Source organism: Sorex araneus, chromosome 9 (assembly GCF_027595985.1).
Source record: "Sorex araneus isolate mSorAra2 chromosome 9, mSorAra2.pri, whole genome shotgun sequence".
Classification (NCBI taxonomy): domain Eukaryota; kingdom Metazoa; phylum Chordata; class Mammalia; order Eulipotyphla; family Soricidae; genus Sorex; species Sorex araneus.
Genome location: NC_073310.1, coordinates 15,930,629 through 15,956,773, shown reverse-complemented (window position 1 = coordinate 15,956,773; position 26,145 = coordinate 15,930,629). Strand labels below are relative to the sequence as shown.

The following is a 26,145-nucleotide window of genomic DNA, read 5'->3' as shown; positions in this document are numbered from 1 at the left end:
GAGTAGCCATTAGCAGATGATTTCTTTCTAGTATAGTGTGAATTTAGATAATGTTCAAGCCTCGATTTGAACTTATGGGGTAGCCACTTATTACCATGTAACCCTGAAAATTCTGAGTTCTAGGCCAATGATTTATTTCCAATTTTTCACTGCTATGGAAGAATCTGGCATGAACATTCACATATACATATTTTTAAACATCTATACTTATACCTGAAACCATTTGGCCAGACATATGTTTAGATTTATTAGATTTCTGCCAGTTTTCCAAAATAGATTGACCAAATTGTAGCATAAGCAATTTAAAGGATTGCTTGGCCTTAAACTTAAAAAGTAAAAAAGAAAAAGGGACATGGAAACACAAATATCTAAGTAAACAGTTATATGTGTACATAGATGGAGGAAGTGGTTCTGATAGTAACTAATATGTTTACTGTTGGAGAATTAAATGACTTAAATACATAAAGAATTAAATACACAAAGTGCTAGCTTATCACATGCCTGAGATAGAGATTTAAAAAGGAGGCTACTATTATTATTGGGATAGCCACATCAATGATTCCTATGAACAATGCATGTGATTATATGTCAGTTGTTTTATATGTCAATTATATGTCAATGTTTATGATAAAATTGTTTTTCCCCAAATGTTCAAGTGGACTTTCCCCAAAAACTAAGAACTAATACATACAAGTTTTTGGTTTTCTCTTTAGGTTTTGGAGTGAGTGTGTGTGTTTGTGTGTGTTTGTGTGTGTCTGTGTGTCTGTGTGTAAATTATATTTTAGAGTTTTATTTTTTTCTCTGGTTCCCCTTCTCTACCTAGGCACTTACATCAACGCTTGGAATAGGGTTATTTGCTCATGTATCTATAGTCCTATTATACTAATGATTTTTGTTATAAAATTTATGTTAGACTCCCCATCCCCATGTGGTTAAGATTGATTTTCTGAAGGTCGCCGCTTTTACGTACCAGGAGCAAACACGTGGCCTCACACGGGAGAGGCAGCCGCTCGGCTGCTGAGCCACATCCCCGTGTGCAGACGTCACCTCTGGGGTCCTTGCTTTGGTTCTCCAACAGGCGGTGCCACATAGTAGCAGCGTTTGTTTCTTCCCGGACTTCCGGTGTGGGAGGCGAGGGCCCTTCGGCCGGAGAGCATCCTTCCGTTCCGCCTTGCCCTGGGAGGAGAGGACCCGCCTGGGCAGGAATTCCCTTTCTTGTCCCTCATGTGTTGCCAGTTCTCTGCGCTGCGTAGCCGTGACCCCCCCAATCCTTCCTGTCGCCCAGCTACAGGGATCTGCCGCCCAGCTACAGGGATCTGCCGCCCCTGAAGGCCAAGGGTGGAGACTGCGGGGCGTGGGTATTCTCTGATGGGGGAGGGGTCTGCGTCCCCCACACTCTGTGTCAGTGCCCAGGAGGCTCAGCTCTGATGGCCCAGCGGGGCGCGGCTCCAGCGACTACCCTGGCCGCCATGCGCCGGGATGTTTGCCTCGGTGCTGCTCTTCGCCTTGGATGCGCTAGTGTCCCCGGATCTTTGAAGGTGCCAGCTCGTGTCCCCGGGGAGACGCAAGGCCCCCCCCCCACGCCCAGCACCTTCCCTAGGACAGTCAGTGCCAGACTCCCTCATCTACCCGCTGAGCGCTGGTGGGTGTAGCTGCTGACTCGTGTCACGAGGACGGCCCAGGCCTGGTGGTGGGCGCCCTGTCATGTCAGGCTGCCAAAGAGAGCACAAAGACGTTGCTTTTTTCTTTTTTTGTCACACCCAGTGATGCTCAGAGGGTCCTCCCAGCTCTGCACTCAGCAATTACTCCTGGCAGCGCTCAGGGGACCATATGGGATGCTGGGGATTGAACCCGGGTAGGCGGCATGCAAGGCAAATGCCCTACCCGCTGTGCTATCGCCCTGGCCCTGCCATGTTATGTCAGGACTGCTGAAATTCCAGGCTTCAGAACCTTGTGACTGACTCACCCTGCGTCTGGGGGCAGAGTGGGTCTTTCCCGCCTTAGAACTCAGTTCTCCCAAAGCCAGGCTTCTCCCTGCACTTGTTCTGGGACTCCTGCCTCAGTGACTCTGACATTCTTGACTTTGCTACAAAGGTTGCTGGAGCTCCCATATCCCGCCCCCCCAGCCCCCGACCCCTTTCCCTATTCCACCCACAGTCTGGGCTTTAAAGCATCAGTCTTCCTAAATGCAGGTGCAGGCACTGAGGCAATGCCCCCTGGTGATAGAATGATGGGAGTTGCTGTCTGACATGAATAGCTGGTCCCTGGTTGCATTTTAAAGGGAGCTTTCCTTGACACCATCTCTTTTCTCTCTCACACACATTTTTTAATTTTAAAAAAGATTTTTTCTGAGTAGCTCACCAAAAGGCTGTTGTAAGCGCACCAAATTTGAGAGCAGTCTCTTGGATTTTTTTTTTTTTCAGAAAGCTTTTTTCAGCCTCTCCTTGCTCATCTTTCTTAACGCTGCCATACTGGGGGCTCTTTCGGTGTCAGGTAAATGAGGCCCATTGTTGTTACTGTTTTTGGCATATCGAATATGCCACGGGTAGCTTGCCAGGCTCTGCTGTGTGGGCGGGGTATTCTTGGTAGCTTCCCGGGCTCTCCGAGAGGGACGGAGGCTTTTAGGGCGGCCTCCAATCGCCCTGAGAGATTTACTATGGTTCACACCATATTTGAACCCTATCAAATATGGTGTGGGAATTATGGAAAATGGGTATTAAGTGTCTTATGGTGTGTCACGCAGCCACAAAGCGGCCGTGCGGTCCGGAGAGTGGCCTGGAGCGTGGCGGTGGCTGGTAGTGGAGGTAGTGGGGGTCGGCTGGTGAAGTATTTATCTGGCTTGGGTAGGGTGGGGCGCCTGGGTCTGACCCCCTCCCCAAGGTGCCGGAGATTGGAGGAGGCAGACAGAGGATCTTGTTTCCGGGTCTCATTGAGCCTAGAGTCCAAGGTCGCAAAGTTCTGCTTACCTGGTTTTTGTGGGGCTACACTCGTGGGTGAGATTCGGCCCAAGTGTCCAGAGAGCGTCCTGGAGCGTGGCAGTGGCTGGGTAGTGGAGGTCAGAAAGTGATTGGCCAATTCTCTCCCTCAGATGATGCAGTTACAGCTCTCATGTCTGCCTTGACAGGGCTGATCTCCGGAATGCTGTCCAGTCTGGGGCTTCAGGAGGGAGAGGAGAGGAACTGGTTTGTGTGAATCTATCCTCCAAACACACGAGTACATGGTGCTTACTGTCTACGGTGGTCTGGTACCATTGGGTGTAAAGATGAATATACCATTGTTCTCGCTCAGAGATTTCATGTCTTTTCAAAAAGTCCTTCGGTTTTCTTCTCTTGTGTTGATAAATGCTTATTGCCTGGAGAAAAAGAAGTATCAAAAGTTGAACCGGAGAAGAGAGTATGGCGTTAAGGCTCTTGCTTTGCACATGGCCAGTCCTGGTTCAATTCCTAGCATCTCTTATGGTCCCCAGAGCATTACCAGGAGTGACCTCTGAGCACAGAGTCAAGAGTAAGCCTTGAAGCACCACGGGGTGTGGTCCCCAAACACAAACCAGGCCAACAAAACATTGAGGGTTACAGTAGGGTAGCACTGTAGCACTGTCCTCCCGTTGTTCATCGATTTGCTCGAGCGGGCACCAGTAACATCTCCATTGTGAGACTTGTTGTTACTGTTTTTGGCATATTGAGCACGCCATGGGGAGCTTGCCAGGCTTTGCCATGTGGGCAGGATACTCTAGGTAGCTTACCAGGCTCTCCGAGAGGGGTGGATATAAAAGTAGGGTAAGATATAAAAACGCTGGCATCTAAGTCTAGACTCCTGAAACCTATATCATGTTAAAATCAATGTCACTTCAATTAAAATTAAAAACAACAACAACAGCTGTTCTCCTCTCTTTGATCCTGTGACTGGTGGTCTCTGCTTTACTCGCATCTCAGAGGAAGCTTAACGAGGCCCTGGAGTAAGTACCAACCCAGCCTGCTCAGGTTTTCTCTTCTGCAGCTATTTTGCTCTCCATGACGAAAATCTCGCCTTCACTTTTGATAATGCCTTTCACATAGAATATTTCTAATGAAATTCCGTGTGATTTGGAAATGGGAAGTTCCGTGATCATTGTTATCAGACTTAGCACCTGTGGGTTAACAGGAACCCTTACTGAGCCCCGAAAAAGTCGACTTGACTTTATGAGAGAAAGGAACCTTCTGGATTTCCTTGAGGATGTGGCTACAGGAAATCAGTGGTTTTGTTATTACATCATCCCAACCACAGTACTTTCTTTGGGGGAAAAAAAAAATGCTGTTTTTCTTGGACCCTTTGGCAGACATTTTCTTCATCGTTATGAGTATATTTGTAGGGCTAATATGAAATCCACACAGAGGTTTCTGGGGTGCCCGTCAGAGAGACAGCGGTAGAGCAACAATGGAGTAAGGTCATTATTTTACTTCCTGTCGTGCAGGAGAGTGGGTGAAAAGGTAAAAAGCATTCCATTTGAGCACAGACCCCTATGCTCCTGGGGAGTTTTAAGTTTAGGAGGAGAGGAGTCTTGGCAAGGTTTTCATTGGTATGTAACTTACAGGCTTTTGTGAGACAAATAAGATTGTGAAGCTGTAAGTCTTCAAATCACTGCAGACTGTGGGAACTGGCAAGCCGACACATGCGAAGGATGGAATGAGGACATCGATTTCTTGATTAGGAGATTTGTGTTACAAATCGACCGAACTAGACCTTCCAGGCCAGTGAGGAGTTATGAAAAACTCGTTTCTTCCCCCTCTTAATGATAAAAGTTATTTGAAAAGAAATTGGAGCGCCAGTGCACATGTTGTGTGGGTGGAATGTGTGCGGGGTTTGCAGGTCACTCTGCCCTCTGCTGCTCCTTTTATTTATTTTTAGTGGGTTTCCCCACTGGTGCTTAGAGCACCCGGGGGTCATTCAGCACAGCTTGGCAACCAAGTCCATCTCGGCTCTGACCTGGAGGTACTGGGGACCTCCAGGGCCACCCAGACAGTGGATGGGGGTTTCCAGGGCCACACCTGGCAATACTGGAGGGGGCTCCAGGACGATTCCAGGTGGTGCTTGGGCAGGGGGTGTGTGGTGCTGAGATTTAGTTGCAGGTCCTGCAGCATGCAAAGCACTCCCATGCCCCCACCCTCCCACTGCCCCCTGCGACGTTGGAATCTCTCCTTGGTCTCTGCTGGGCCCATTTTCCCCCACCAATACTTTTTTAAAAATTCTGCTTTACTAGGGCTGGAGCGATAGCACAGCGGGTAGGGCGTTTGCCTTGCACACGGCCAATCCGGGTTCGAATCCCAGCATCCCATATGGTCCCCTGAGCCCCGCCAGGGGTAATTCCTGAGTGCAGAGTCAGGAGTAACCCCTGTGCATCACCAGGTGTGACCCCAAAAAAAATTCTGCTTTACTATTACACCATCGATTTCACTTTGGGTTTTCACCTTCTAGCAACGGTGTCTGGCAGTATTCTCTGCTACTGGGTAGAAGGAACTTCCTTCCAACAGGGAATTAGGGTGTGTAAACCCAAACCCCAGTTTTACCAGTCGTGGGCACATACGATGGAAGCTGGAAGACCAGATAAGACCAGTAGCCCTTAGCCACATGTTTTAATTACTTAGAATTAAATGACATTGAAAGTCATCGGTTCCCCAATCCCAGCACTGTGGTTTGAGTGTTCGCAGTCCTTTTGCCTGTCGTATCAGACAATACAAAGAATGATTTTCTGTGAGAATGTTCCCCTGGGCTAGTACTCCCAGCCTCCAGTAGCTGTGATATTAAGACTGAACAGAAGGCAAAAGGGCATCGTGATGAGTCAAAGACCACCTGCCATTTTCACTTTTTTTTTTGGGGGGGGGAGGAGGAGGTCACACCTGGTAATGCACAGGGGTTACTCCTGGTGGTGCTCAGGGGACCATATGGGATGCTGGGAATCGAACCCACGTTCTCTGCATATAAGACAAATGCCCTACCTTCTGTGCTATCGCTCCAGCCCCACCGTTTTCACTCTTACTCTCTCAGGATACAGTGTAAGAAGGAAGTCACTGCTTCTGACGGCGAAGGGGCTGATACCAGTCTCAACACATGTAGCCACTAGACATTCACTAGGGGCACACTGTAAAACAAAATGTAAGAACCTTCCTGAAGATACTGGAGAGGACCCAAACCAGGCAGGAGAGGAAGAGATTGAACACTTTGATACATAGCACATGAGTTCCCTGGTTTTCCTTTTAAGTGCAAAGATGCAATGTGTGTGTGTGTGTGTGTGTGTGTGTGTGTGTGTGTGTGTGTGTGTGTGTGTGTGTTTGGGGGAGGTGGGGCAGTGCTGGTAGTAGAACCCAGGTCCTTGCACGTGCAGACCACAGGCTCCATCTTGAGCCGCATCCCTGACCCTAATTTCTCGTTTCTAAAGTCTTTTGTTGTTGTTGGACTTGGGGGTTTCGTTTGTTTATTGTGTGGCCGGAGTGTCAGCACCAGACCTCACAGTGCTCCGGGAACTTGTATTGGAGTCGTAGAAATTCATTGCCAAATGATGTGTTTTTCACTCATGCCTGGTATAGTAAGAAACACGGCAAGGCAACTGACAAAAGCGAATGAAAGCAAAGCCCGGGAGTCCGATCACAGAGCTCAGGTTAGTAGATGGGGCGTGGGACAGGCCCCCGGAAGTGGGAGGGAGACCCACTAGATTCTGCTGGAAGCTACTGGAATGTGGCAGGCATGTGTGATATGTAGTATCCTCCTTGAAGAGGTGTGAAATTGTACCCCTAAAGCATGCAGTCTTGTAAATTAGCATTATAAACACACACATACATAATTAAAATCTTTTTTTAAAAAAAAGCCCCGCCTTTGCTCGCTGATGGCCTTTGAGCCAATGAGGTCTACCCTAGGCACCCTATTGCTAATTGAAAAATGTCCCCAACATCCTTCCATGTCACTGTCACCCTGTTGCTAATCGATTTGCTCGAGCGGGCACCAGTAACATCTCCATTATGAGACTTGTTGTTACTGTTTTTGGCATATCGAATACGCCACGGGTAGCTTGCCAGGCTCTGTCGTGCAGGCGAGACACTCTTGGTAGCTTGCCGGGCTCTGCGAGAGGGGCAGAGGAATCGAACCTGGGTCGGCCTCGTGCAAGGCGAACGCCCTACCGCTGTGCTATCGCTCCAGCCCATGATGACTTGAAATATAGTTAGGCAACTTTTGACAGTCTCTAGAGAGACTGGATTTAAGTTGTTGAAAAGAAAGCTAAAACAACAGCAATCCCAACAACAATAATTCAGTGTTTTTGTGGTACTGTATCTAAGGGTCTTACACGTACATACACAAGGATAATTATAGATGTGTTTCATAAAAGCAGGCTAATAATCATGGAAAAAAGAACTTTTGTGGAAATCATGGCTAAAATTTCCCTAAAATTAGTAAAAGGAAACAAGTGTATAGACTAAATATTTAACTAACTTTAATAATAAATACAGAGAAAATTCATAACCTCTGTACGTTTTTAATTGAGCTGGGATAAGTTAATTATACGGGGAATATCTTGACTTTGGCCCTGGAAGAAAGGAGTAGCCACAATTTAAATGTGACCGACTTCCTCTGAGAAATGATGGAGTCCAGAGAGCGTTTCCTTCGGATGGAAACGTTCATGGAAGCTGTGGCCCCAGCATGCACTCACCTTGGTGCTTACATCACTTGGCAAAAATTACCTGCACAGAAATATTACCAGTGTTGTCCATCCTAGCAAAATCCGAGAGAAGTCCAAGTGCCCTTCAATGGGGGAATGGTGACATAAGCTACTGTATTTCTGGGGAGAAACTTCTAGCAGTATGAATGGATTTCAGAAATACGAGACTGTGTGAAAGAAGACATCAAAGGCATTTCCTTTATGGATCCGTTAGCAGCCAGTTTCAGACACGCCAAACCAAGAGGCGGTGAAAGCAGTTAGGTCCATGGTTGTCTCCCGGATGAAGCCTGGTGGGGATGAAGTCTCCTAACTGGAATGGGGGGCAAGGAGGGGGAGGGGGATGCTTTTTATCCTCATGCACATTTGTGTGAACATCCTTTGACTGGGCCTATGCGTCCATCAAAACTCATAAATAGCAATCTTGAAAAGACACTGATTTCCCTACATGCAATTAAAATTTTTCTTATTAAGTAAATATCGAAGCCCTGTTAGTGAAAGCAATGCTGTGGCATTTAGGAGAAGATACACTAATATCTGAACATATGCCCGCCACTTAAATTATGCTAGAAAACAGATGGATTGATGAAAAGACGGACAGATATTCGAGAAGGCGCATCTCGCAAGCGCACACTGGGTTGACACTCCCGTCATTCCAGAGGCTTCGTGCAGATGCCCCGGCCTTGGCTGGATCACTCCTTCCTGTTTTCTCCGTATTTGTAATTTTCACATGAAACGGCCGGAACCCTCAGGACCCGCGAGTGCGGTGTTGAAAGAGGGGCAGGCAGTCATTCTAGCGATCGCGTTTCCTGATGGGAGCCGAGCCATTTGGAAGAAAGTTTCACGGACGCTGCTGTCTTTGCACCGCAGACCCCACTCCACGCGGCCGTGCAGAACACAGCGGATAGCGCCGCCGCCTTCCTGCAGAATGTTTGTGTTTGCAGGGAACCAGGCTTGAGGGAGTGGCAGCACTCCGTGCAAGACACATGTGCCTTGATGGTGTGAGGGGACCGAGGGCGCAGTCTCATCTCAGCTGCAGGTGGGACTGTTTATCTGGACTTCATGCCGGTGGTGGCGGTGGCAATGGCGCTGTTGCTGCTGCTGCCTGTTTCTCCTCCTCCTCCTCCTCTTCTTCCTCCTCCTCCTCTTCCTTCTCTTCAGCCTCCTCCTCCTCCTCCTCCTCCTCCTCCTCTTCCTCCTCCTCTTTCCCTCCTCTTTCTCCTCCTCTCTTCCTCCTCCTCCTCCTTTTTCTCCTCTTCCTCCTCCTCCTCCTCACTCCTCCTTATTCTCCTCCTTCTCCTTCTCCTTCTCCTTCTCCTCCTCCTCTTCCTCCTCCTCCTCTTCCTTCTCTTCCGCCTCCTCCTCCTCCTCTTCCTCCTCCTCCTCTTCCTTCTCTTCAGCCTCCTCCTCCTCCTCCTCCTCTTCCTCCTCCTCTTTCCCTCCTCTTTCTCCTCCTCTCTTCCTCCTCCTCCTCCTTTTTCTCCTCTTCCTCCTCCTCCTCCTCACTCCTCCTTATTCTCCTCCTCCTCCTTCTCCTTCTCCTCCTCCTCTTCCTCCTTCTCCTTCTCCTCCTCCTCTTCCTCCTCCTCCTCCTCTTCCTTCTCTTCTGCCTCCTCCTCCTCCTCTTCCTCCTCCTCTTCCTCCTCCTCCTCTTCCTTCTCTCCAGCCTCCTCCTCCTCCTCCTCTTCCTCCTCCTCTTTCCCTCCTCTTCCTCCTCCTCTCTTCCTCCTCCTCCTCCTTTTTCTCCTCTTCCTCCTCCTCCTCCTCCTCACTCCTCCTTATTCTCCTCCTCCTCCTTCTCCTTCTCCTCCTCCTCTTCCTCCTCCTCCTCTTCCTTCTCTTCCGCCTCCTCTCCTCCTCTTCCTCCTCCTCTTCCTCTTTTCCTTCTCTTCCTCCTCCTCTCTTCCTCTTCCTCCTCCTCCTCCTTCTCCTTCTTCTTCCTCCTCTTCCTCCTCCTCCTCCTTCTTCTTCTTCCTCTTCCTCCTCCTCCTCCTTCTCCTCCTCCTCCTCCTTCTCCTCCTCCTCCTTCTCCTCCTCCTCCTTCTCCTCCTCCTCCTCTTCCTCCTCCTCTCTTCCTCCTCCTCCTATTCCTCCTCCTCTTCCTCTTTTCCTTCTCTTCCTCCTCCTCTTCTTCCTCCTCCTCTTCCTCTTTTCCTTCTCTTCCTCCTCCTCTCTTCCTCCTCTTCCTCCTCCTCCTCTCCTTCTCCTCCTCCTCCTCTTCCTCCTCCTCTCTTCCTCCTCCTCCTCCTTCTCCTCCCTCTTCCTCTTCTTCCTCCTCCTCCTCCTCCTCCTCATTCCTCCTCCTCCTCCTCTTCCTCCTCCTCTCTTCCTCCTCCTCTCTTCCTCCTCCTCTCTTCCTCCTCTTCCTCCTCCTCCTCCTTCTCCTTCTTCCTCTTCTTCCTCCTCCTTCTCCTCCTCCTCCTCTTCCTCCTCCTCTCTTCCTCCTCCTCTCTTCCTCCTCCTCCTCCAATTCATGTTCCTCCCCCAAATCCACCTTCCTCTCCAGTGGAGAAGCCAGGGCCTTAGATAGAGCTGGTTGGGAAAAGTAAGTTAGAAGAAACTGATGGTTGTGGGCAGATCAAGAGGGACTTGTCATGAGGCCATCAGGGTGGGTGCCAGTGGTGAGCTCCTTGGAGCTGAGGCCTGATCTGGGACGTGGTCAGGCACCCATGCTTCCCCCGAGTCTTCACAGTAACCTTGAGGAGTCCTCCAGAGGGCCAGTTGTTTTCTTTCCCATCCTCTCTCTGTAACTGGACCTCTTCCCCTGAAGGTCATCCCGTGCCCATGGAGTTCCCCCCACTGCTGGGGTCTTCCCCATGGAAGAAGTCGCTCATTCTTTCTTGCCCACAAGTTTGAGGCCCAACCGGAGAAGTCGAACCTCAAGTGGAGCCAGTGACTTTTCTTACAACATTAACTGTGGGCAGCTGTGGCTTCCTCCCACTAGGGTGTTAGGATAGGGCAGGTGGTCAGTGATGGGTCACAAGGAACAAGTTCTCCGTGGAATTCGGCGGCCATTACAGCATCACCCATATGGAACAGGAAGCCTATAGAAATGAAGGAACTTGACCAATAGCCGGTGAAAGCTTCTACTTGATATACTTGGAAAATAGTTTCCTTCTGACACTAAATCTGGTGCTTTCCTTCTAAAGATCCTAAATGAGTGAAGTACTTTACTATGACTCTGTTTGTTGAATGTCAGAACTGAGTCTCTTGTCACTTAAAGTGGTGACTGTTACTGATAATTATTATATGTATATGTTATAGTTTACTATTTGTTAATAAATGCCATCATCTCATCATGGACATGATTTCATCATGTGCTCACAAAAACCCAGAACACCCTAACACCCCTGGGTGTGGCCATAGAGTATCCACAGGTCCCCAGGCACTGCCACCGAGGTGGCCCTGGTGGCCTCCATTACCACAGAGCCCAAGTTACACCTTGCCCTTTGTCCCTAGCACTGACCCATCAGCCCAGTTGAGTAGGTATCACTGGCATTGACCCCTGAATGCCCTGAGCACTTCTGCTTAAGAGTCTTCCTCCCCACCAAAAAAAAAAATCACTCAGGACAAGTATTTGGATTTCAGGATCGGATATTTATATAGTTTGATGTAACTCAGTGATGTTCTGGAGAGACAGGTTCCTGGGCTCTACCAAAGCCTTTTGCTGATAATACATGTCCAACCCATGTTAGATTCTGAACCAGGCACTAGGAGATTGGAGCAGAGTCCAAAGGGGAAAAGAACCAGGAAGAGGATGGTGCCTGCTGAGACCACGGCACTCACCCAGCCCCTAGAGGAGTTTGAAGGCCCCTGTGCCAAAGGTAATGACTGATGCCAATTTGTTATTCTAAGATGCTGCTACTCCTGTCGGCAGGTTCCAGGGCCTTCTCTGCCAGACCAGCTGCTGAGTTAGCTTGCCCTCCCTTGATTTTTGACTTGGACCAGTATGTTCTGGTGACTGTGGAACCTCGGAGAAAATGAAGCAAATTGGGACAGACCAAGAAAAAGTTAAGGCACTTACCTTGCAATTGGCCAATCTTCTTTGGAGCCCTGGTACCAAATGCCAGGAGTGACCCTTGAGCACTGCCAAGTGTGGGGCTCTTCCGAAGCAACCCTGAAATAAAGAAAATGAAGCAAATTATTCCATTTTATGATGGAGAACATTAAAACTTCAGGAGAATGAATGATTTCCCTTAAATCACACAGCCAAATGTATTAGAATTGTGGTTTTTAGAAGCGATATAACATCCTGGGTATTTCTAATAGAATTTTCAGTGTAAATCACTTATCTCTGCTGAAGTGAAATCTAGCCTATGTCCAGTTTTTAAGGAGATAATTAAAACAACAACAACCACAAAAATGATCATTTTCTGCAGTTCATTTAAATTTTGTAAGGGTATCACTGAGGTTTGTTTAATTTCATGTCATTGTAGGTTAGAACAATTAAAATTTGATGAGAATAGATTGTCAGAACAATGCTCCTCCCTTCCAGGGCTACAGATGATCCAAATTAGGAATCCTTTCTTATTTTCAATTTCCCTTCTCTATGAAAAATTGTTTTCAAAGCAGTAATCAGAATCTTTTATTCTCCCTGAATGTAAACACTTTTTGCTCATTATCATAAAATACGTATGCATCTTAAACTTTTCTCTTTTTTTTTTTCAAACCGAAATCACATTCCAAAGAAATCACTGTTGGATTGCTTATTGCTTTTATTTCTTTTTCTTTTTAGAGGTATGAATATTTAATTATTTGGACAAGGTTCAAGAATGTAGGGGCAGCACAGAGCTAAGAGATAATATTGTTAAATTTGAGCAAGCCCTGATTGAACCTTTGAGAGGAATTTTCCTTGGGAATTTGCTCTTTTCCTTCATTTCTTAATCCACATTCCTTTGCAGACCCGCTAACCAGGTGGTCACGGATACTTGGAGCTATGGAAGAGCTTGTCTTTGGGCTTTACTTAGAAGATAAGTTAAGATGCCAAGAAAATCTTCTTTTTTAAATTGTGTGTGTGTGTTTTACCATTTCCATTTCTGGTAATACTTTACTAATTAATCAGCCAATTACACGGATCCTGTTTAGAATTTGTCATCATTAGTTAAGCCTAAATTTTTACCCCTTAACTATCTTTTAGGAGGTTTCATTAGGAAAACCCAGAGATCACAATGATTACAGGATAATTTAAACACTCAAGTGTTTGGTGTTTTTTTTTTTTTCAAAAAAGCAGCATTTAAAAATACTCAAATATATTAGACATCATGCTGATGAGAATTTACAAGTAGTATGTGGTGAAGGTCAATAAGACTTTGGTTGCGTCTAACACTTATTGTGTGAGGTAGGTCCTTAACCCATTTGAAGCCTTAGTCTCTTAATCCTTAAAACAGGATAATACTCGATGGATCGAGCTACGATGCTTACATAAGGCCGGTGGTTGGTTAGTAGGTGTCCGCTGTTCTGCTAGCAACATGAGTGGCCGCTGCCTGCTTTTCTGTTCAGCCTCCTCCTCTAAGCTGTTAGAGAATCTGGCTTCCTGTATGTACCCCAAAGCCCCAGAACTCTTACCTGCCTGTCTGGTCTCTCTTATTACTTATTCAGATCCTTCTTGCTCCTAACTCCAAATCAGGGAGGTATTTGTTTTACTTGGATATAAAAAAAAAATTGGACTCTTCCGGGCATCTATTAAACCTTCCTCTAAACTCTGTGTCACTTTCTTTCATTTGGGGGTGGGGGAGGGTGTCAGGGTTGGAGGAAGCCCAGACAGTACTAGGGGACCCAGAACCACTCCTAGTGTCAGTGGGTCAGCTGGGGCCCGACAGTTCAATGTTAGAACCTGAGGATGTGGTGACAGGGTCCACCAGGGCCACCTCGGCAGTGCTGGGGCCTCCAGAGATAGACCTGGTGTGCTAAGGGATCAAACTTGGAGCCTTGCGAATAGAAGTCTTGCACCCCAGATCTTCTCTGTGTGGGGAAGGGTATTGGGCCACACCCTATGATGCTCAGGGTTTACACCTGGCTCTGTGATCAGGGCTCGTTCCTGGCAGCACCCAGCGGACCAGGGGTGCATCCAGGGATGGAACTGGGGTCAGCCGTGGGCCAGGCCTTACCCCCAGTACTGTCTCTCCAGCTCAAGTTCTTTGAACCACCTCCCTGACCCAAGCGCTCACTTTTCTTTAGATCAATTACATTGCATCAACTGGGGAATCAGACTCGCTGTCTAAACCAAATCCAGCAGCTCCCATCATGCACCTCGTGTATTGATTTGATGTTTTCAACATTTTAATATCAGAGCAGGGGGTGCAGTAGAGCACATAGCTTGAAAAAAAAATATATATATATATTAACTTCCTCTTCTCCCCAAATAAGTTAAAAGTCTATTATTTTTGGTCTGCTGCAAAATACTTCTACTGTCTCCCCCAAGACAGCCTGACTTGCCGTCTTTCAAAACGGGGAGCAAGAAAAAGTCATTTTCATGAAAGAGTTCTAAGTTTGAGAAAGCTAATTCTGCCAGTAACTGCATTTCCCGAGACTCAGGAGACTCTGCGAGTTCTCCTTTGCAGGATTGTTAGAATAGAAATAGAATAGAAACATATTCAGTACCTGCAACACCTGAGCTAGCGCTCTCCTTCTGAATATTGTGCAGTTTAAAAACCCCTTCACGCTTACAAGGTCTTATAAGAAAATAATTAGAGGGAAACAGCTGCAAAATCGATAAAAGTGCTTTATGAACTGTCTCTCCAGCTTGCCTCTGTGTGTGTGTGTGTGTGTGTGTGTGTGTGTGTGTGTTTTGCTTTAGGCTAGCCCCTGGTGGTATTGGGAATTTACTTGAAGGACTCCCTCTCTTTGTTCCAAGTGAGATGGTCTGAAGTGGGGCAGGGTTTTGGTGATGCGTTTACACCAGACTGACAGATTCTGTGTGTGTCTCATGGTGCTGGGGCTTGAACCTGGAGCCTCACATACAAGATGTACCCTCCCCTCCTGAACCACATCCCCCATCTTCCACTGGTGATGGATTTTATTAAAGTTGATTTATATAGGTAGAATTTTATTTTATTTTATTTTGGTTTTTGGGTCACACCCGGCGATGCACAGGGGCTACTCCTGGCTCTGCACTCAGGAATTACTCCTGGCGGTGCTCAGGGGACCATATGGGATGCTGGGAATCTAACCTGGGTCGGCCACGTGCAAGGCAAACACCCTACCCTCTGTGCTCCAGCCCCCAACATATAGGTAGAATTTTTAAGAAAAAAAAATTGTATATGGCTCTCTATAGCAGTTTGTTTCTATTAGAGTTTTGGTATAATAACTGCTAAGTGTCCAGCCAGCCAATCAATGGATCCCTTACTCTGAGTTCAAGATACTGTATTGTAGCTGCAGTGATAGTATAGTGGGTCGGGCACTTGCCTTGCACACGGCTGACCCGCCTTTAATGCCTGGCACCATATGGTCCCCTGAGCATCGCCAGGAGTGATCCCTGAGTGCAGAGCAAGGAGAAACCCCAAGTACCACCAGGTGTGGCCCAAAAACAAACCAAAAACTCATTTTTTATTTATTGTGCTTTAACTCCTGCATATACAAGAGTATATTCACTGTTCTTTTATCTTTGATCCACCTTATCAAATTAGTCACTTTGGAATTCATACCCACAAGTTTCTTTCCTGTGATCCAAACTTTCTTTGTTTTTACTTCTCTAATAGTTCCTCCCCACTGGGTTCTTTTGGTTCTCCTTCTCTTGAAAATTGGTCCTCCTGAAAAACATCCTTTGCAATGGTTCCCGCCTGGATCTAGTCCCTCCATTATTTCCCAACCTCTTGTAAGCGACCAGTGTAAATTCTCATTTCTGATTGTCCTTTGAACCCAAAGAAGGGGTAGTTGGAAGAGATATTAAGCAGTACATAGAAAGGAGAAAAGGAGCCACCAAGGAATCCTCTGTGAAAGGATTTGCAGCTGAAGTAATGTTAGACTTCTCTTAAACATTAGCGTGCGTCCATATTTAAGTGAATATTCATTGACATGCAGCACGCAAATTTGCACAAGCATTTTTTTTAAATTTTTTTTTTATCACCGTGAGGGTACAGTTACAGATTTATACACTTTTGTGCTTATACTTCCCTCATACAAAGTTCGGGAACCCATCCCTTCACCAGTGCCCATTCTCCACCACCCGTAAACCCAGCGTCCCTCCCACCCTCCCCAATCCCATCTCCCCCCCACCCCACCCTGCCACTGTGGCAAGGCATTCCCTTCTGTTCTCTCTCTCTAATTAGCTGTTGTGGTTTGCAATAAAGGTGTTCAGTGGCCGCTGTGCTCAGTCTCTAGCCCTCATTCAGCCCGCAACTCCCTTCCCCCACATGGCCTTCGACTACAATGTAGTTGGTGATCGCTTCTCTGAGTTGACCTTTCCCCGGAACGTGAGGCCAGCCTCGAAGCCATGGAGTCAACCTCCTGGTACTTATTTCTACAGTTCTTGGGTGATAGTCTCCCACTCTGTTATTCTATATACCATAGATGAGTGCAATCTTTCTATGTCTGTCTCTCTCTTCCTGACTCATTTCACTCAGCATGAAACTTTTCATGCCCATCCACTTAACTACAAAATTCTTGACCTCCTTTTTTCTAACAGCTGCATAGTATTCCATTGTATAGATGTACCAAAGTTTCCTCAACCAGTCATCCGTTCTGGGGCATTCGGGTTTTTTCCAGATTCTGGCTATTGTAAACAGTGCTGCGATAAACATACATGTGCAGATGTTGTTTCGATTGTACTTTTTTGCCTCTCTGGGATATATTCCCAGCAGTGGTATTGCTGGGTCAAATGGGAATTCAATATCTAATTTTTTGAGAGTCGTCCAAATTGTTTTCCAGAAGGGCTGAACCAGTCGGCATTCCCACCAGCAGTGAAGAAGGGTCCCTTTCTCCCCACATCCTCTCCAACAGCGGTTGCTTTTGTTCTTTTGGATGTGTGCTAGTCTCTGTGGTGTGAGGTGGTATCTCATGGTTGTTTTGATCTGCATCTCTCTGATGATTAGTGATGCAGAGCACTTTTTCATGTGCCTTTTGGCCATTCGTATTTCTTCCTTGGTAAAGTTTCTGTTCATTTCTTCGCCCCATTTTTTGATGGGGTTGGATGTTTTCTTCTTGTAGAGTTCAACCAGTGCTTTATATACCATTGATATCAACCCCTTATCTGATGGGTATTTGCACAAGCATTTTTAAGGAATTTTCACAAAGCGAAGATACCTGACTTCGAAAGTCCATCCGCTAGGATGCCCCAGCAGCCCCACTGTCCTCTGATCTTCTCTTCATCCCGAGTTAGCCACCCCCACCGGCTGCACTTGTGTCTCTCCTGTGTTTCTGACCTTGAACTGTGTGGATTCATGTAGGATCGCTTCTTTTGTGCTCGACTTCTGTTCAATATCATATTTTTCAGAGTCTTATTATCGTTGAAACCTATAGCAGTCAATGTTCTTGTGAATGTTTCTCTTTGTGGTCTGAGCAATTTTTAAGTTCAGTTACTTGTGCAGCATCCCTTTCATGTTTCTTTTCCGCCCAGTTTTATCATGTAACGGACATATAACATCGTGTTTTATGCTTCTCTGACTGCAGTTGGATGTTTGGATTTTTTGTTTGTTTTGAGATTTTACTTTTAAGTGAGCTATTTTAGTATTTGTCTTTGACTTATATTCATCTAGGTCATCCTGTTTGTACCATTCTGTTCAGGAGTGTAGTATCTTAACCTTGAACCTATTTTAAAACTTAATGTTTTTTCATTTTCCCTTCCCCATTGTATATTTATGTGTGTAATTGGTGCCAGGAATCAAACCCGGATACATTTTATATTTTGGATGTCTCATTTTATATATTTTTATGACATTTCTATTCCTTGACTAATTATTATGTAGTTAGCTTCTCTACTTTTCTCTTGGTTTTTTGGCCACACCTGGCATTGCTCAGGCCTTGTGCCTGGCCCTGCAGTAAGTGATCACTCCTGGCAGGGCTTAGGGGACCATCACCATCTGGGTTATTGGAGATCGAATCTTGGTCAGCTGCATGCAAGGCAAGGCCCCTACCCACTGTACTATTGCCCCGTTCTCAGCTACTTTTGTCTTTTAATCTTCATGCTTGCTTTGTAAATGATCAGTCCAATACTTTTACTTTTCAATTTCTTTTAGTTTATGCTTGCCTGAGAATCTCTTGTTCAATTCTGGGTGTGAAAATTGTCTGGAAGGGGGAGAGGGAGAGAGTTGGGGGAGAGAGAGAGAGAGAGACAGAGACAGAGACAGAGACAGAGAGAGATAGGAAGAGAGAGGGGGAGATAGAGAAACACAGAGAGACACAGAGAAAGAGAGAGAGAGAGAGAGAGAAAGAGAGAGAGAGAAAGAGAGGGGGGGTGAGGGGCGGGGGAGAGGTAGAGGGAGAGAGAGAGAGAAGAAAAGCCCCTGCCATTGAGGCAGGCAGAGGTTGGGGGGCTTGGGGTGATGGGAGGGAACGGGGGGCACTGGTACTAGGAAATGTACACTAGTGGAGGGATGGGTGTTAGGTGGATATATGACTGAAACCAACCATGAACGGCTTTGTAAGAGCCTGTCTCACAGTGATTCAATAAAAAGTCTCTATGGGAAGCACTTTCCTTTCAGTACTTTGAAATGTCACACCACCCTCTTCTGGCTCCTAAAGTTTCTGGTTTAAAAAAAAAAAAATCCACTACCGGAGCTGTAGAAATAGTAGAACAGGCCGGGCACTTGCTTTGCCTGCAGCCAGCCCGGGATCCCCGTCAGCTTAGATGGTTTCCTGAGCATCTCCAGGAGTGGTCCCTACGCACAGAGCCGGGAATAAGCCTGGTGTGGCCCCCACACAAAAACCAAAACAGCAAAACTTTGCCAAAAGCCTTGTCGGGTTTCCCTTGTATATGACGGCTGCTTTTCTCTGCCAGCTTTATAGATCTTCTCGTTAACTTTTCCTAATTATCAAGTATCGTGGTGTGATCTCATGATCTCCTTGGGGGTCGCCTATGTGGAACTCTCAAGGATTCCTGCGTCTTTTATGTCCTTGCTTCGATTTGGGATACTTTTAGCTCTGATTTCCTCGGATAGCTTTTCTAGCTCTTTCTCAGTTGTGGAGCCTTATAATATACCTATGATTCTTCTTTGTGTGTGTGTCTCTGTGTGGGTGTGTCTGTGTGGGTGTGTCTGTGTGGGTGTGTTTGCTAATAAGTACTGTGATTCCTCATTCTTTTACAATTTAGAATCACAGCTTTTGAATCAGATTAGGAGCCTCGAAAGCGCCTGCCCCCATTTTACAGCAGCGGCCGTGTGGGCCCGAGACAGATTGGCCTCCCATGTACGGATACTCAGTGACCAGTGGCTGTTCCGAGTCAAGAACACTCAACTTCTAGTCCATTGACTTTCACACTGCGTTACTGGTGATGTAGTCTTTATGACCTCTGCCATCTTACTCTGTCTGTAAACCACGCCTAATCGGTTCGGCAAACTCCACTCGGCCCGAGTCAGGGAGTAAGCAGGGCGGCAGCACGTGCTTTGCATGGAAAATCCCAGGGATTGGTCCCTGGCACTGCGGGGACCCCCAAAGCATAGCAGGAGTCACACCCCCTGCCCCAGCTCTACCCGGGGAGTAATCCCTAACACTGCTGGGGTTGACAACCCCCTAGATTACTGAAACCAACTCAACCGTGCTTCTGTGAAAACACTGTTAGATATGGATACGTTTATGAAACTGTGCTATTTATTTGTTCTTTTATTTCCCCCCCCCCCAGTCTCCACCCCACTCCCCCTCTTCACACCCAGCAACTCTCAGGGCTTACTCCTGGCTCTAAGCTGAGGGACCACCCCTGGCAGGGCCCAGGGAAGGCAAGTATCCTGTCAGCTCTATCATCTCTGTCACCCTCATCCCTCCCCACACAGGTTTTTTTTTTGCTTTTTTGGGGGGTCACATCTGGCAATGCACAGGGGTTACTCCTGGCTCTGCACTCAGGAATCACCCTGGCGGTGCTCAGAGGACCATATGGAATGCTGGGAATCGAACCAGGGTCGGCCGCTTGCAAGGCAAACGCCCTACCCGCTGTACTGTTGCTGCAGCCCTCCCCACACAGATTTTTACAGAGAGAATGAGTTTCTTTTTTTGCAGTTTAGAGAGGCTAATTCATTAGGCTCATTCCCACGGCCTGGAGAGATACCACGAGTGGGCTGGTGCTCTGGCTTTGTTAACAGAGATCAGGTTTGATCTCCAGCATTACATGGTCATCCCCCATCACTGCCAGGAAGGGCCCCTGGGAATAGAGCCAGGCTGTGCCCCCATGAAAACAAAGAGACAAAGTACATTCCTAGTTTCTTCCCATTTTGTAGTGCGGTGGAGAGTACTTATTAACTACAGTAACTCAGCTCAGTGGAGAAGAATGAGGTCTATGGAAGTATGAAATCATATACACGGGATACTAAACCACGTAATATTGTTTTGAAGTTTTTCAAGTTTGCTTTGTAAATGTTTGGACCCTCTTAATCTTATTTCTAATCAAGATGATGCCTTTCTCCTATCTATTTTATCAGTGAAGTCTGTAGTTTCTCTCTCCCGAAGGATAGATTTGTAATTTCAGGGAACATACTGTTGAACAGTAGCTAAAGACTCTGATCTGGGCGCTCTGTTCCACAGAGGAGACATTGGCAATGTCTTTATGGTCACACAGATTAGTGACTTGGTTTCCCCAGGAAGGATAAAGTCACATATGGTTGCGCATCTGCTTGCACTTCAGTTTTTATGTTAGGAAAAGTGGACATTGAGAATGGGAGTGTAAGTAGAAAAGGGCTTGGAACTGGAATGATAGTGCAGCAGGGAGGGAGTTTGCCTTGCATCCGGCTGACCTGTGTTTGATTCCCAGCATCCTATATGGTCCCCTGTGCACCGCCAACAGTAATCCCTGAGTGCAGAGCCAGGAGTAACCCCGAACATTGCTAGGTTTGATCCCCAAACCAAAAAATTAATTTAACATATAAAAAAGAAAAGGACTTTGTAAAAAAAAAAAATAGAGGTAACATTGGCTTATAGTGGTGTAAGCATATGTTTTGGGAGTTCAGTGTTGCCATACCAGAGATCTGGAGAGACAGGAGTAGGGTCCTTGCCCTGCATGTGGCAAACCTGGGTTTGATCCCTGGCATCCCTTGTATCCCTCCAGGACCATATTTGTTCTCCTGAGCACAGATTTCTGAGTGCAGGGCCAGGGGTAACGCCTGAGTACTGCCGGGTGTGGCCCGCAAAACAGAAGCAAACAACAGAGCCCCACCAAAGCCACCGTTGACATACCTGTCTTCCTCAACACCCGTCACCAGGACATGTGGCAAGGGGAGTCACCATCCCTCTCCTTGCTAACCTCCATTATGTCATCAGACTCTGGGAACTTACTTTTGTCAGATGTTGTCTGTTGTTCCCTTGTTTACTTTTACTTATAGATATGAGTGGAATCATTCAGTGTTTGTCTTTCTCCTTTCGGCTTGTTTCAGTTAGCAAGATCTCCTCCAGTTCTGACTATACTGGAGCAAAAAGCCGTATTTCTTCCCTTCTAGCTGGGTCGCACTCCACTTGCAGAGAACACCACCCCCTTGTCTGCTCGGGGCACTGAGGTCCTTGCCAGAACTTGGCTGCTATAAATTAGGGACTATGATAATCATGAATGGATCTTTCTGGGCTAGTGTTATTGGTCCTCTTCAAACAGCTACTTAGAAGTAGAACTGTTGGATGATATGGAAGTTCTGTTTTTAATATTTTGAGCAGTCTCTCTTCTATTTGTGATAGAGATGGAGCCAGCGTACAGCCCCGACAAGAGTCAATAAAGAAAGGTTCCTTTTTGTCCACACTCCTTCAGCACTTGTTGTTTCTGGCCTGTGTTGATAGAGACCGTTCTTACATAGGTGAGGTCATATCTCATTGTCATTTTGGTTCACATTCCTCTGATAATCAGTGATGAGGAGCTTTTTCCCCAACGTGCCTGCTGCCTGCCTGCCTGTCTTTGTGGATGAGTGTTTCAGCATTTCTTGTGTTTTTAGCTTTGCGGGGTTTTGTTGTTGTTGTTGTTGAGCTTTGTGAGTGTTTTCTATAATTTGAATATTTTGAATAGTCAGCCCCTTTGTCAGATGTTCAGTGTGTGGATATTTTCACCCATTTCGTAGGAGGTTCTCTGTTTTCGTGTTAGTTTCCTTTGCCTGCAGAAAGCATTTCAGTCTGCTGTAGCCTAATTTCTTTTCCATCTTTATTTTTTCCCCCATTCCCTTCTCTTCACTGTCACTGCTGTAGTGACGGGGAGGTTCGAGAGCAGCCTGGCGGTGGTGCGGGCACGGTTGGTTGTGGGTTGTACCTCTTTAGTGGGGGAGCTAGCACAGCCTGTGGTTGTGGGGATTACCAGGCATTTTCTGTGATGCCCACACAGGGGTCCCCCAACCTTAAGTTGTGGTGTCCACACACACACACACACACACACACACACATCATGTGGGAGCGCTTGTGGTCTGGGGATCACAGACCACAGAGCCGCCAGGGTTATGCTTGGCATAAGCACCAAGGAGTGAGTATGGTCTGTGCCTGGCAGTTGCGGGTACCCCCAGCCACTGGCTTCCCCCTGGCTCCCCCACCCTGCTTCAGTTTTCCCTTCTCATGGAGTAGAGTCACAGCGCACACCACTGGAAGTCAGGGTCTGGGGATGCTGTGCCTGTTTTCTCTGATTTATTTTTGGGTGTGAGCTTAATAACCAAGTCTTTCATCCTTTTTGAGTTGACATATGTGATGGTATGGAAGAGCAGCCCGGTCAAGTTTCATTGTTTTGCTTGTGCCCACCCAGTTTTCCCATTGTTAATTGTGAAAGAAGCCCCTCCCCCCGTTCCATTTTATGTTCTTGGTTACTTTGCCATAAAGTAGCTCCTTAGGTGCCCAAGGATTTATTTCTGAACCCTAAATTCTACTCCATTGATCTGATAAATACTTTTAGTCCATACTGTTTTAATTATTGTAGCTTCATAGCATACTTTAAAGCTAGGGACTACAGTGTCTCGCATCTTAGTATAACTCTAACTATCGGAGGAGTTTGTTGTTCCACACAGATTTTAGCAATCCTTATTATATGTTCACTAAATGCCAGTAGTGGAGGTTAATTGTGCTCAGTATATGATCTGTGTGTAAGCAAACAGGACTATAAAGTCATATTTTGGTTGTCCTTGAATGACAATGTAATCTGCACTCGATGGCAGTCTTGAAAAGAAATCCAGTGTTGCTTCTGACTTTCAAAGTCCACTTGTTAGATACTATCTGGTCCAGGTACTATTACTTCCCTGGGGGAAAGTGGAGCTCAGGAAGGCTGGGACCCTCCTAGTGATTCTCAGCCTGCCTTGAGGTCCAAGTGGTGCGCAGACCCCTGTAGGGCCAGGATTAGCCTGGACACAGTAGCAATGCCCCAGGGCCTCCAGGGCTGTGTCCAGTGATTCTTGGGAGATTATCCAGTGCCTGGGGTCGAACAAAGGGAACACACAACGTCATCTACATACAAGGCGAGCTCCTGTGCTGTTATTGCTTTTTAATAGTATTACTAGGGCCTGCTATTGGCGTAGGCTGGGGTGGTGGTGGGGGGGAGAATTTGGAATATTGATGGTGGCAAGGTGTAATTGATGGGATTGGTGCTATAATATTGAAGGTGATAAATTATTGTGGCCAATTTTATAAAATTAAATTTAAAAAATTGTATTGCTAGAATCATAACTTTACAAAATTGTGGTTTTTCTCATCTCTCCCCCTCCCCCATTTTGTGCTAGAATAACTGTAATCCTGAAGAGTAAAATTTTCAATATTTTTAATCAGTTTTAGGACTCAAATGCTGCCTTGGTATGTCTCATGTGCTATTTTTGTCTTTTACTCTTTTTACAAAAATTAAAAGAATTTAAAAAAATAACATAATTAAGGTTAGCAGCAAGAAATAAAGCAGTAATTCCCTTGTGTCCTGATCCAGGGACAGCAAAGCATTCTAAAAACATAGTTTGAATTTGAAAGAACCAAGGCAGAGCACCTTTAGCAGAGTTTCCCTATGTGAACAGTACCGCCCCAGGGGCTCTAGAATGATCCAGGAGTAGCCTGGGGCACCTTGGGGGAAGGGGTGACTTTTTCCAGGATGGCACTTTTTCCGTTTGCTTACTTAAAGAAGGTAGGTCTCCCGTCCTTGTTTCTCTGCAAAAGGGACTCTTGGCCAAATAAATTTGCTATGCATTCTTCTCATTTAATTAATGAAGAAGCCAAGGAGGGATTAGAAGTAGATTTGGTGTGAGTCTGTGGTCTTCTGAGTTCCCATTCACTGTTTCTGCTGTTGACCCCTGGTGATCTCCCACAGGTGTTTACTGTAGCAAACTTAAAGTCAGAGTGTTTGGTATTCATCACTGTGCACCAGGGACTGTATCTCAGACTTTTCCCGACCATAGATATCGATGGGGCGGAGTACAGATTGTGTACATGGAAACGTAGTTGTCACTTTCCTTTTCTTCTGTCAGCTATTAAAAGTAAGCTTTTACAGGAAGTACCTGTTTCTCTCACCCTCCCCCTATATTATAAATCACTGTCACTGTCACTGTCATCCCGTTGCTCATCGATTTGCTCGAGCGGGCACCAGTAACGTCTCATTGTGAGAGTTGTTGTTACTGTTTTTGGCATATCAAATATGCCACGGGGAGCTTGCCAGGCTCTGCCGTGTGGGTGAGTTACTCTCGGTAGCTCTGAAATGATGCTCGTGAGATAGAGAGAGAGAGAGAGAGAGAGAGAGAGAGAGAGAGAGAGAGAGAGAGAGAGAAGCAGAACTATTTGCTGCTTGCCAGGATAGGTTTTGGGAAAAAAGAAAGATATTTATAATATAATATTATATATTATATACAATAAAATAAATAATATAATAATTATTTATTTTAAATTATAAATATCTTTCTTTTTTCCCAAAACCTATCCTGGCAAACAGTTCTGCTTTTCTGTCTCTGTCTCTGTCTCTCTCTGTCTCTCTCTCACTAGCATCATTTCAGAACCACAGAGCTTGCATCCCAAAGTCCACATGTCAAATGCCCCCACACGCGTGTGTGTGGCATTTCTTCCTGCAAGGTCATATTCACATCAGGAGCCGGTTTTATTGTGCCACATATCCCCATCCTGGGGCATTATGCAAGAAGTCAACAATTCCTCCCCCAAGACAATACTGTTTAATGGAGCAAAATAGGTCTGGCTAGAAAGGGCAAAGCACAAAAATAACTTTAAAGATCAGAACTGGAGAGAGTGTTGAGAGACCACAAGGACTTGAAAGCAGAAATTAAAAGGAAAACGCAGAGAGCAAAGCAGTGTGTTTCTGCTTGGGCAGCCTTTCCCCCCCGGGAACCTGTATTCAAATACTCTTTGACATTGCATTTGAGTGCTCAGTTTCGAAAGCCCACTGCCACCACAGAGACTCAACAGTGTGTAATGGTTCCTTCATCTCCTGAGCCTTCAGACGCCTCCTGTTACAGCCCCACATTTAAAAATAGCAGGGAAATGAGGGAAAATCATAAACTAGCTGTAATAAAATTAGTGCTTGCATGAAAGACTATTGCCAGAGAACAGCTTTTCGAAAGCCCGTCCTGCCAGAGGCCTCTGGAAGTTGGCAATATTCAAGCATGTACTGGCCAGCACGTTAAAACCAGAATTTGGCTTTTTTTTTTTTATTAAAGATAGAGGGGTCTTCTCTGTTAAGATCATGAGTGTAAGTGCTTTTTAAGTCATAGAGAAGGGTCATAAAACAAGGACTGTCATGATGAATAAATGTGTCTCTTTTTCTCACGAAAAGAGGCAGAAAGCGGAAAAAGAAATGTTGGATAAAGCGAACAGTGTCTAAGAGAGACGTAAAATTTAAGAACCGAGATGTCGAAGGAACGTCAACACCAGAACAGGCTCTTAAGTCAATCTGTGAAGGGGAAGAAAGTGGGAATCAGACTCGAAGGTACCGGCTGGACCATTGTGTTTTCCATTAAGCGCATACTTAGGACTTCTGGAATCCTCATTACAATCAGAGAGGAAAACCAATTCTCACTTAGAATCAGATTCTCTCCAAGCCAGTCGGATCCAGATCCAGCGCTCAGGTTCAATGACTCTTTGCTACTGAGTCCTCATTACTGAAGCACTTTGGCTTTCTTTCCCACATTTATCATTCCCATAGATGAGCCCTGAAGGATGTTCTTGGACTGTCTTGAAGGATGTACTTCAGTGACCGGGATGAAAAAGATTTCTACCTGACTTCAACGATCGGTCTTTGAAACAGATATTTTTGTTGGCACTGTCTCTGATCTCGGACCTATAGCACCCCCTCCCTACGCCCACAGTAGGCAGTAGTCAGGGATCACATTTCTCTGCTGTAGTTCTGTTTCTAGAAGCCTTAGAAAGACTGAGCTGGAAGATTTCATACTAATACG

The 26,145-nt window shown here is 46.2% G+C and overlaps 1 protein-coding gene across 2 annotated transcripts in view; it reads left to right on the top strand.

The window, feature by feature from the left end:
• TTC28 (tetratricopeptide repeat domain 28) overlaps positions 1-26,145 on the top strand; it is a 724,018-nt gene that overhangs the window by 410,571 nt on the left and 287,302 nt on the right. The gene's annotated exons all lie outside the window — the stretch shown is intronic.